The sequence below is a fragment of the Colletes gigas genome, unplaced genomic scaffold (assembly GCF_013123115.1).
Source record: "Colletes gigas isolate AHSC1104 unplaced genomic scaffold, ASM1312311v1 Colletes_gigas_Sc00013, whole genome shotgun sequence".
Taxonomy (NCBI): Eukaryota; Metazoa; Arthropoda; class Insecta; order Hymenoptera; family Colletidae; genus Colletes; species Colletes gigas.
In genome coordinates, this window is record NW_025106642.1 from 730,680 (window position 1) to 743,659 (window position 12,980).

Consider the following 12,980-nt stretch of genomic DNA (forward strand, 5'->3'; position numbering starts at 1 on the left):
AGAGTCGCGGACTGATTAATTCCGACGAAGACGAAGAGTCAAATATAGCCTGTCTCGAAGATTCGGCAAGTTGAAAATCAAGGATTCCTGTTTGATCTCGGGTCCCCGACACTTGGAATCATTATGCATACCTCCGTCGATTCCGAGCACGGAGCGGCGAAACAACTTTCTCCGTGGAAAGGAGACGACGCGACGCACGGTTCGGTTCAGCGATTGCTTGGAAGAGGACAGGGTTACGCTAGACGAACACTTACCCGTCTCTCCTTTTCTTGCCACCCTGCATAATGCATCGCGCAATGCCGCGACGTTAAGGCAAAGACGAAACTTTCCTGACGACGTGAAACGCCAGAGGCACACACATCGCCCCCGCCACTTGTCTACTCTTCTTCAACCCTTTCTTGCTCTTTACCAATAATCCCTGCTTTTGTCCAATTATTTCTTTCCTTGCGCTCGACCTTCTAATCGCCTCGAACGGGAATTCCAGAGCCTCAACTCTGTCCTGAGAAACTCTTTGAATTTTTGTAAAAACAGTTTTGCTAATAAACGATGCAAATAATCTCTAAAGTGTCATTGATCATTGATTATTGGCCCAATTGCTATATGTATATTCTCGAGCAGGTTGAACAAGAGTTATTCGCGGCAGTAGTACCATGTTCGCCTGCAGCAAATGTAAAGGACTAATTTCTGGGAGAACATACTTCAGCCAGGGTGTCCGTGCACGTTAAACTAGGCTGTAGGGCCTGTACTCGTAGATCCAATAAAAAATACATACTGGCACATTGCTCGTCGCGCCGATCGCGTTGCGTACAATGCAGCTAGGCTGCATCGAATGCCTCCTAGCTGTGCAGTACCAGCGACACGCGTGACACGCAGCACGTGTCAAGCTCGCTCGATCACCTACACGGTTCGAATTTATGTACAAACATATGTACAAGATCGTGCCAAAGTTATTTCGCAGGGGGATCGGACGCGTTCCAAGACAGCATTATCGTAACGCGTATCTCGGTTCTGATAATTCAAAGTGTTAATTATGATACGAGACCAACTCGGAACAAATATGTATTATGTAAACCTCACGATAGGGCAAATATAGAAATAGAAATTGCAACATTCCAGTTACAAAGAAATTGCAGCTGCGACGAACAATCCTCTTGGAAGTTGAGTGAAGCTATTCTATTTAGAACATTATTCAGAGAACGAATATTACACGCGATCAAAGTTTAAAACGTTTTCGTTCGCAAACACTGCGTAATATCTCGCTTGCGCCAGCAAAGTTCACAATTAAATGTTCGCTAACCCATTGTTCTATTGTATAAACGGCAAGTGCGCATTATAACAATTGCCAAAAGAGAAAGAAAAGGTAAAGTAGGATTGACAGAAATCCCGATCAAATGGGTTTATTAATAATTCACCCATCGGCATAATGCGCCTGAATATTTAAGTAATATTACGCAACTTTCGTCGAATAGTTAATAGTTGTCGGCGTTAACGCAATATCTGGTTCCAATCGACGACCAACTCATCCTATCAGCGCGATCTGAATGCGTTTCCTACAAATTGGATTGCTATGTTTGTTTATGAGGGAGCAAATGTTTTACCGTAACCGCAGTAATTGTTTACTCGTCGAAACGATCGCGGTACATGCTTTTAACATTAAACCTACCGCGACCGGTTAAACGACCGTTTTTTAAATTTCGTTTAGAATCTCTAGCACGCAATATTATTATATTTTAGCGCCATTTAACTTGACGACTTTTCTTACAGTACACGTACAATGAATTTTACAATATTCACTTCTATGAAATATATCAATAGCAAAGACTAAAAAAGAGAATCTTTAGTTTCTATTGTCTTAAAACAGTCTAACAACGCGTATTAAAGATACTAAAACTTTAGACGCGTGCAGTTCCGAAACTACCAGTGTTTTATTAATTATTGACCCACCATTAGAAGCGGCAAAGCTTTCCCTTTAAAATGGCTTTTGGTTTTTGTCGATCGGAATTTCCGTTTTCGAGATATCGTAATTTATGTAAAGAGATCTCTCTGTCCCCGACGTACGAAAGCCTATAAACGCGTATTAAAAATACTAAAAGTTTAGGCGCGTGCAGTTTGAAAACTACTAGTGTTTCATTTATAAACGAGGCATCGTTGGAAGCGGTAAAGCTTCCTCTTTAAAATGGCTTTTGGTGTTTGGCGATCCGGCTTCCCGTTTTCGAGATATCGTAAGTTATGTAAAAGGTAATTTTTTTAATTGGACTATCGCTGTCTCCGTCTGACGCGCCGCGCCGGACCTCTTTGTTGCACGTGCATCGTGCTGACCTACCCCACGAACGTGACTGCCGTGACCTAGTTTCCGGCCGTAGTATTTCCAAGAATTTACTACGCACTGTTTACTATTGACACGCGCCCATTGACTTCACGCTTCCTAACTGGCCACGCGGTCGACTCGAAACAAAAATCGCTATATCTCTGGAACTAATTGAGCCATCGACTTGTTCGAACGCTCGTTTTAAAAGGCATTTCATCCCCTATCCGATGACTCTACCAACTAATATAATATATGCAGTCTTCTATGTTTATTTTCACATTTACTTTGACGTTACATATCCAAACAAGTTTCAGCTATTCAGAGAAATTAGAAACGATCTCTCAAATAATTTATTCCCTCGTTTCATTCGTATTTCTTCGAAAATTTATTTATAATAATTTATTTATACAAGTGCATACCGAAAAGCGAGTGTTGAATGATTCTAAATGATTCTCCGGACTAAAATTGTTTGTATATTTATAAGTAAATGATAAATTATTAAAAGTATAAAAGTAATACATGTTTTATTGCCATACTTATGAAGAATTGGTGATCAAGCAGTTTCATATATTAATATTACAAATTATTGTTACAGTTGGTGATAAAATACAAGATCTGTATAAGATTCTCTTGACCGTATACCGGCGTTATTCATGCCAAGTCTTTTAAAATAAAATATTCCTGGGGAACGTGTCTTATCTAAAACTGTGTTATATCATTACTGCAAAGTTTGCAGCGGGGGGAAACTATTGCGGTGGCTAAGCGGAGAACGTAAAAAGAAGTCGGATGAAAGTAATAAAAAAAACTGAAGCTAATTTATAAACACGCAGAGCTTGCAAAAAAATGCAGCGCAATGCGTTTACGACACAACAGAGTGTTTATAAGCCAGTAAACATTCCCGGTAGATATTGCAAACTGTCATGCGGACCTTTTACCACACGCACGGCAAACGAGCCGCTTTGTTACTAAACGTTGCTTTCAGTTTACGACTTTCGGATGAATAGACTTGGAAGTTTCAGTCGGATTATAAAAAAGAGCCTATTCAACCGTTTAGACACAATTGTGTTAACAAATATATGTATATCACAAATTTAAATCGAAAAATTAAAGCGGTCGTCTGATTATTTTAAAATCGTGACTATCTTCTTTTAATTTTGTGACTTATTATTGTTAAAACAACGCTATATTGCGATAGACAGCACGCATTTATCATTAACTTCAAACATAGACTCGTTGATCGAAAACATTTTTTCTCAGTCTTACAATGCCTAATTTTTCTAGTACTTAGTCCATTGAAGCCGTTTTACCGTATTTGTTTTCTCTATAATGGGTTTTTAACTGCCACGCAACCATGAATGCCGTGCTCTGCAAGTCGTTGTTTCACCGTTACCACTAAAATTGTTTCGTTTCTATATTTTATTCGTTTCTACGGTAATTTAGTGGAGTGCTATGTCTCTTCTATCCACCTCGGTTGTTTTCAAGACCTTCCAGGTATTTTCAACTTCCTGTAACCCAAAAATTCTTTATGAAATAATCAACACACGATTTCGAAACTTCCAATTGTCTGCAATTTCCCATAGAGAATATCCATTTCTTCTTTTAACAGAATATCTATTTCTTTCTTTTTCTATCTATCTACCTATCTTTTGAGTATCGATACAAAACTATTAATTTGTTCAGGAAGTTCTTAGTATTTCTAACAGATGACATTAGCGAAGCTCTTGACGATTGTCATTTCTTATTAATATTTTGGAACAAATTTCTACAGCACAAAGAATTTTATATATCGAAAAAAATATAAGAATTTTTTGTGTTGCCGGGTTGGAGATCATCCCTTGTAAGAAATATTCGCCGTGAGCGAACGCTATCGGACCGAAACATTCCCCTTTCTTGCATCCTTTTTCTTTTATATTCCCCGTTCCTCCGTTGCACACCTCAATTTCTTACGATTGTAGAACCCGGAAAAATGTTAAATTCAAAATTCGCTGGAAACGACATTCCCCCTACGGAATATTAACTTTAAACGTTAACAACTACCGAATCAAATAATTCCATTTTACTTTTCAAACTGCAATTACTTTTATTTAAGTCTAAAGCAAAAATCAAAACAGATGGTGTTTCAGTTTGGTGATTAATGTTTATGAAAATGTAAAAATTATTCCTCGCCAAACGATGGGATATATTCATAGAAAACGATGAATGAGATGGACAGGACGCCGCGCCGCGACGCGACGGTGTCTGTCACGTAAGTTGTACGTGTCGTCGCGAATGGACCGATGTACTTTTCAACGCGTGGCGTGCACGTGAAAAAAGTTGTACGTAGATGCAGGGTACGGGCAGCAGTGGTGGTATATAAAACCATCACGAAATTGTTGCTCCCTTGGCGGAAATAGTGTACGCCAAGCTTCCGGAATTTCGGACGTTTTGCGACGTTCATTATTCAGTAGCAGTAGCACTTAAACGAGACCACGTAGCCGCTGTGATGTATACGCCGCAAAGGAAATTCTCGTTTTTTTCTTCCCCGTGTACCCCGTGTGTAATATTTTTAATAACTCGTGCAAGTGAAATCCATTTTTTACTCCTGATTGCCAAAACACCGGGGAATTGAAACGCGTACCCGCATAATTTTCCGACCGTTTCGATCAAAGTTCCAACGTCGCGTCGCTTTAACGTTCGAAAATCAGCTGGAATATATAATTTACAACCTTTCTACGTAACGAGTAGAACTTTTTTGGATGATGGAGTAAAAATATTTTGAAAAAGATTTATATTTTTATGGGGACTCGCTTACTTATGAATAATGTTCGGAGCTCTTGTTCGTTTCCATTATTCGTAAATATCGATTTGAAAGCTTTTAAAATATCAACGCATAGAAACGCGGGAAATTCGATGCAATTTGTACTGTTTAAGGAGCTTCTACCGCGGCGTTTGTCTCCGAATTCCACTTGTCAAAGAGCATAAGTCACGATGCGCAGATTAACTAACAACGGATTACGGTAAAGTTCGCGTTACCGTGTACCAGCATAACGAAACTTAAGAGATTACTGTGCTCATGAGAACGGATGTTCGGTACGCGAGAAAATTTTCGAAAAAGACTGATTTAAATCGGTCGCTGTTTCGGGGACCGAAGTGCCGTATTACGCACGCGCCAAACGTTCTTCATCGTCCAAGGTAATCGTTTTGTCGCTCGAGGTGGTTTTGAATATTTTATGTTCCTCGATACTTGTAGCGCGAAACGCGATTGGTGCATAAAAATTGCATAAAAATTTCACACGTAGAACATAAGTTAAATAGAGTTACGTTCGATACGATCTTAAAATTTCGACCAGTACGGACACATTTTATATAATATCTTTCGATGGAGCTGGGTAGGTGCTTGAATTATTCAACGTTTATATACGTATAAAATATTTAATATAGTATTTAAGAAACGTCGAAGCGTTACGTCAGTTACCGAGGATTAAAATTATTTCGTAAACTGGCTGACCTAATTTAACTGCTAGCAGTCATCTAATGTACGCGCATTCGGGAGGTCAGCGCGTATTGTTCCACCGAATCTGTTAATTAAATAGCATTTCCGAGCCCGGAGAGCTAACTTTCGAATAGAATACGCCAGTGAAACATTATCGAGATGGTCCCATTGAAGCAAAGTACGCCCTTCGTTCCGCACGGCCGGGGAAACGAAATAAATTACCGCTTGAACGCCGAGCGTGCTCGGTTCGTTCTATGGGACGAGATCCTTGCCGATTCCAATTAACCATGACCTACCCTGACAAACGAAACGAAACGAAACTTCACGACCATGACCAACTCGTTTACCTAACATTTACGTAATTATTGATCGACATTCGGGATGATAGGGTTCCTCTTGGCCTTGGAAGAATCTTTGGGAAAATCGGTCGTTTCTTTAAAGCATCGACAAAAAAGTGTTTGAGCATTTAAGGCACTAGAAACGCGTAACAACTAACGCGCGAAACACCAGTAGCCCGGTAGAAAGCTTTCGTTGCTTCCCTTAGAAATGCTGCAGCAAGAAAACTGGCTTCTGACATTTCCCATCGAAATCTGTACTTTGAAACGAGTAGATTTTATTATCGAACGAGAGACGCAATCCTCTTAACATGCTCGAACGTTCGCATAAGCAGGATTCACGGGTAAGAGCTAATGCACCACTCTCAATATCTATCGACGTAGAAATGAAATTGGCTGGTTAACAGACGGATAGCTAGCCAGCGAATCCTAGAATCGCGAACCGCTCATCGCCGGCCTTTGCTTTCAATCTACACTCTGCAAGTTACACGCTGACTGCAGCGAATGTCTATGACAGCGGTCGACCGATCGGAACCCGACCTACGAAGCGCGAACCTTGAATATCCTTATCCGTCAAGTTTCCCAATCACTTACGAGCCCGGATTACTCGTGTCTGTTTCATGGACGAAGAAACCCCACCGACATTGTAGCAACGCGTCGAAACGAAATATAATTGCGATCGAGTCGGAGATCAGAAACCCGATTTTGTTCCAACGTATCGAAAAATCTCTTGCACGTATGTTTCGGGGAGGAAACTGATTTTCCACACACTGGCCTCGATATCGTACCATTATTTTCGTTTCGATTAAAAATTACGGAATGTGAAACGGCATCGAAATATTCTAGATTGCCTAAACATCGAATTGCCTTTTACACTCGCTAGAAAATTGTATCAGGTGTAGCTCGAATGGTCGAAAATTTGTTTCCTGTCTTTTCTCGTAGTTGATTTATTTTTTTTTAAATTCTCTTTCCCTGTCAGTATTTACGAGAGCTGACAGTTTAAAGCAATTAATTTCAGCCGACAATGACAACCATGGGAAATAAACGTTTGGAGCGTGGTGCGTTTCGATCCTCGCGCCGGGTTCCGTGAGAATCGATGCGGGCCGCGATTCTCGCTGGGAATTAAACCCGAGCAGAAAAGTTGGAAAAAATATGAGACACGACTGGCTTTAACGAGGCACGGAGCTAATCGTCGATGGTGCCACCGTGTCCAATTCTCGGATATTACGGTAGGCAGAAACAGGCGTCGCACGGTCCTACATCAAATGTAATTTACCCTCGTATATTATGGAGAAGCCGTGACGCTAATGGTCGTCGCAGCGGTGAAGTTAATTAAATTTTATTACAAATAATATTACGCGATATTACGCGAATATACGACGGATATTTTAGGGAGTTTGGACCACTAGGAATTCGGCCGCGCGTTGCCACGCGAAATATAAAATCAGCCGCGCGAAATCCTCTCTCGTTTACGTATCGCGATTTAGATCGTTACGTACTCGGTGAAACGAACAAACATCGAATCCATAAATCTCGTAAAGATCTAGGCACTCGAGGGACCATTCGATTCCTCAAATATGATTCGAATCTGGTGTGTTCGGAACTATTCGTATAATACAAGATTTCGCTGCTCTGAAATCACCGAGTATGCCAAATACAAACGCACCTATATAGAATTCCGTATGTTCTGTGTCGTCTGCATCGCATTCCGCGGTTCCGATGTCGTCTATATCGAATTTCATAGATCTGATGTCGTCTGTATCATGCCCCATACGTCCAGTACCTTCTATATCGGATTCCACAAGTTCTGTGATTCTATCATGCCCCATGTCCGGTATCATATCTATCAGATTCCACGAGCCTGTATCGAATCACACGAATCCGACATCATCTATATTGGATTCCATGAGTCCAGTATCGTCTGTGTCGAATTCGACACATTTGAGATAGCACGCGTCTATAATCAGCCGTGACGTATTCCACGGTATTGTATTTACATGTCTCGGATCCTACGAATTCACGAGTCCAGCCGATGATGTGTCGTTGGCGAAGTAAACATCTCGATCTCCGCAGTTGCCGCAAATTCGAGGGACAACGTCAGCGCGATAGCAAAACGAAAACGAAACGACGCCCGTGTGTGTGTATGATTTAGGGAAAACACGGTGGCCATTCTTTCGGCAGAATAGATTCGTCGGACCGTTCATTCATAATGCACGGTCATTTATAATGCACCCAGGGACGATGCATGCAGGTATAATTACAACTCGACCCTAGCTCCCTTTACCCCTGGACGGTCATTTAGAAGGCGCCGCGGTCTGCGTTCCGGGGTAGAAGTTATCTTCCATTCACCCAGCCACGTCGACATTACGCCAACCCCCGTTCGCAATTTTACGCCGACTCGACGCCAACCAACGCTCATTGCCACTCATCAGCGGACAATGCCTAAAATAAAGTATTAACAAGGGTTAAGGTGTAATATTCATGGCCAGTACAACGCGCCGCTGCTCTCGGCCACTGTACGCGAAATTTACTACGTCTACACTGGTTCGAGCATTCACGTACCGAACTGCGAGTTCCTTCCACCGAATAATACCTACGAGAAAAGAATGATTTTTATTTCAAGAGAACGGTGAAATTTACGTAGACTCGATTCTCTGCGCTTTACGAAACACTGAAAATGGAACAAAATAAGTACACACGTGGTCCAGTCCCCGGAGGTTTTCACAGCGGAATAATTAAAAAAGATAGATTTTTAAATAAAAAAAAATAGAATCTGTATTTCATCTATCGATCGATTATTCAATTTATTGGACAGTTTAATAAGGAAGAAAGTATGCTTGAAAAGTATCGCGCAGCCTCGCAGAATCAAGGAGTACCCAACGGAAGAGGAAAATCCAAATTGCGGCACAAAGCTCTGGCGCAATCAGGTCCATGGTAATCCTCGCACCTTCAAGGGCTTCGGCACAATCCTGGAAGCCAATTATGTATCTCCGGTGTGTCTCATGTTTCCCATGGCTGCAGCTGCGCCGGTGTTTACGAAAGAACGGATACGTCAAGGGAGTTTCCCGTAGATGGGCTACTATACAGAGTGTCCCAGTGATCGCGGTGTCATTCCAGGCGAAAGTAAATGGAAAATATACAAAAAATTGTATTCGTAAGCGAGTTAAAAAAAATCCATAGGCTACGCGTGCAATAGAATATCTATAGGAACAAATTTTTGTTCCATGGAATCGCTAAATGCCCGATTGCGGCGTAACTACTGGAACATCGTGTAAAGACTGGATCAAGATTCGCGATACCGATAAATTGCAGTCGTCGGGGTCGTGAAAATGGCATAGAGCGCGGCGTGGCAGTAATCACGCTCGAAACCTTGGACATGGGCGAGTAGTGGAACGAGTTGTTGGATAAATGAAAATAGGTCGGAAGGAGCAGAGGATCAAAGATAACGAAGAACGGAGCGCGAGAAGGGACGATGAACCGAGCAACCGAGAAAACGAGACGCTTTGCGAGGGGTTGGAGAAACAGGAAGCGGAGGACGCAAGGGACAGATACAAGGAGTATGAAAACGGAAAGAGGAAGGAACGGACGGAGAAAGTAGCGGCTCGGACCGGCTGGTCGAAGAATTCTCTCAGGATGGGAGACACTCGTTAGTCCTTTCACGGCAGACTTACCACGACCAGGCTCGATCCCACCTCGATCACACATCATGCCTCGAAAACGAAACGAACCGCCAGCGAGAGCGTTCCCTTCCTTCCGTTCGAATTGCACCGGCAATCCCTTTGTCGAGGAGATCTCGCTTCGAGGTATTGGAAAATTCTACAGATGCCATCCGACGTCGCGATCCTCCTGCTCTCGCGTGCCCTGCGACGATCACGACGCGTCATCGAGCGCCGATACTAAACTCGTTCTCGAGTCGTGGCGAAAAACCAACCGTTTAATCTCCTCATCAAGTTTATTTAGTGAATTCGAAACAAGTAACGTTCTAAAGATAAACTATCACTTTGAGTGATCGTTTAATCCCTTCGAAAAGTCGTACCGTCGAAAAAGTCTTGGCACGAACGTGGTTTACCACGCCGTAAAGGACGCGGATAGTTGTCGATGTTCGAGAAGGGTTTAAATTAGCTGTCGTTTCGATTCTCGGACGTACCAAGCGCACAGGACGACTGACGGCTGACGATTCTTGGCCCTTCGGAATGCCCGGCGTACTTTCGAAAAATCAAATCGCTCGACGACGCCCGTGGTAAACTAAATCGTAGTTCGAGGCACCAACTTTTACAAATCTTCCAAGATTTTCGTTCTTGGCGCGTCAAGTTGTACGAAACTCGGCGCGATAGTCCTTCGTTCCTGACAGCTCCGATGGTTTCCACCGCGCCACGCATTCGAACAAGATATCGAGTCTTTCGAGTTCTCGCTTCTATCGATACGTGTTTCGAGTTCTTAACGAGGACGAAAGTTTTACCATCTATAGACTTTCGAGACTCCCAACACGATCAAGAGTTTCTCAACTTACAAACTATAATTATATGCAATAGTTCCATCGAATCAGGTTAGAACTATGTGCAAGTACCAGGCTTCTTTAATTCCATGATCAGCGAGACGAGCTAAGAATGATTAGACAAAGCACTGCTCGAGCCTGCCGTGCATCTCGGACCACGGTAACTTTTGAGATACCCTGTAGCGTGACGGTTGGAGAACGACCGGGGGGTTGAGGGAGACAGTTCGCCAGCGGAGATTTGATTTATATGTTAATCGGCAGTCAGCAGCCGCGGCCTATGTCGGCAACTGCACAGCCTGCCGTCGTACTCTTTCGCTTCGTCGTAACAATCCACGAAATATGGCGTATAAGTAGACACCGCTGCGTCCTGGGACGATATTGGTAGGTATTACGAAACATTCGACCCGTAAAGATTTTCTGGTTATTCGGCGTCGTAAGTTGCCAACTCGAGAAAACGTGTTTCTGTTACCCTAAAAATATTTGGAATCGTCCACCGTATAGTATCGAAATCAAGGTATCAATCTCGCTTAAACAGATGATTCTACGGACAAACTTTGAGAGATCAAACGACGCGCCTCTTTGGAACGTTTCCATAAGGCTTAAGCAGTCTAGCCGTTCGTAAATTCAGCTTTTGATCCGCTTCTCGTTGGATAATTGCTGAAAGAATTTCTATTAGAAACGATCCCGTGGAATAGAGGTCGTGGTAAGGAAAAAATCAGAGCGCCCGGGCCGACTCGGCCCGTCTGAAAGGCCGACTCCATCGAAAACTAATTACTTAGCAATGAACTGGCAATGTCGATGGAATTCCCGTTACCGAAACTATGAAAACTCGCGCGATTTCTCCGAGCCATCGTTTTCGGCTATTCCTCTTCAGGCCGGGTCGCGGATTAAAAGTTTTCCTGGCACGAAACGTCAAACGAAGGAAATTAGTCGACCAACGAGTGGAATTCGAACGCGACGTTCTTCGCGAAAACGATTTTCCTTCCGAGAGCAAAGATTACCGCGATACCGTTCGTTCTAATCACCGATGCACTTGGAAAAGAAACCTTATCTACCAGATACTGTCCTAAATATCCCAGCGGACTTTTCGCTTATCGATCGATCGAATTTTTGCGAGATAAACGCGTATGATAAATCTTCGATGACTACCGACGACTGCGATAAATGCAACGAAAGGAACATTTGGGCGATTTTTGCCAAGTATAGGACAATCGTGTCAATGATCCCGAAATATCGTTCGAAACGCTATTATGCAAATATACTGCTTGTTTTCGAAACGTTTCTACGCAGTAAAAATCACGGCTATATCGTTTCGTTTCAACATTGAAACAACTCGTACGATCATGATAGTTTTATCGAGAAATTAAACAGTTAAGTAATTGATTTTCTTTTTATCTATCTTTCATGATGATATTTATACGTGGAAAAGATCAATTAAAACTCTACTAAATTACTTTTATTAAAGGTATCTATGGTATATTGGATCTGTGATTGACAGTTTGAGGATTATAATGATACGATACAGTAATATCATCGAGAGCTGTTGACGATCACATACAAAGTTTTTCAGTTGAAATGAAAATAAAATTGGACTTTTAATAAAGTGGCTTTTTCATTCAATAAATCACACGATGGGAATACAAATCACTGATAATCTGATATTGACTACGATTAACGAAAGAAAAATCCAAATGGAATTGGAAAGATTTATCAGTGATAAATCGATAAGTAATTACTTTGAGGGATTTAAAAGGTATAATGTATTATTCTCATCGATAGCTGTTTGTGGTTGAAAAATGCGATAATCGCGCATAAAGTACACTCTTCGGAATAAGAATAAGGAATAGAGCGTTCTAGAGTAAACTGGGGTAATTAAATTTTGTAGATCGAAATGGATAGGACCCATGGTAGACGACGAGTGGGATAAAAAACTAACGAAGAAAAGGTGGATCTTAGGAAAATAGGGAATTAAAATAACAAGTTTATCTAATGTACGGTCGAGTGAAAAAATTTTGGATAAAGGAAATGTGTAACACCTCCGTACGAATGATTCACTTCCTCGATATGTTTGTTTCTTTTAGCTGCAAATTGCAGATTGCAGATCAGATGAATGCGATTGATACAAAGCGTGACTAATTCCGACAGAAATTTCTAGACACCGAACAAAACTCGGTGTACAGATTACGGTATTGACCTTTGGAACTGTCGCAAACTAATGCCTGTTGCAAAGCGTTTCCATTTTACCGCGACAGGGGACGATCGCGAGAAATCCACATATTTACTGACAAAATGTGTAAATCAACGCGAGCAATTAGCTCTGAAATTCTAACGACCGATTGCGAACGCACGAGTGGTCCCTAGTTGCTAATA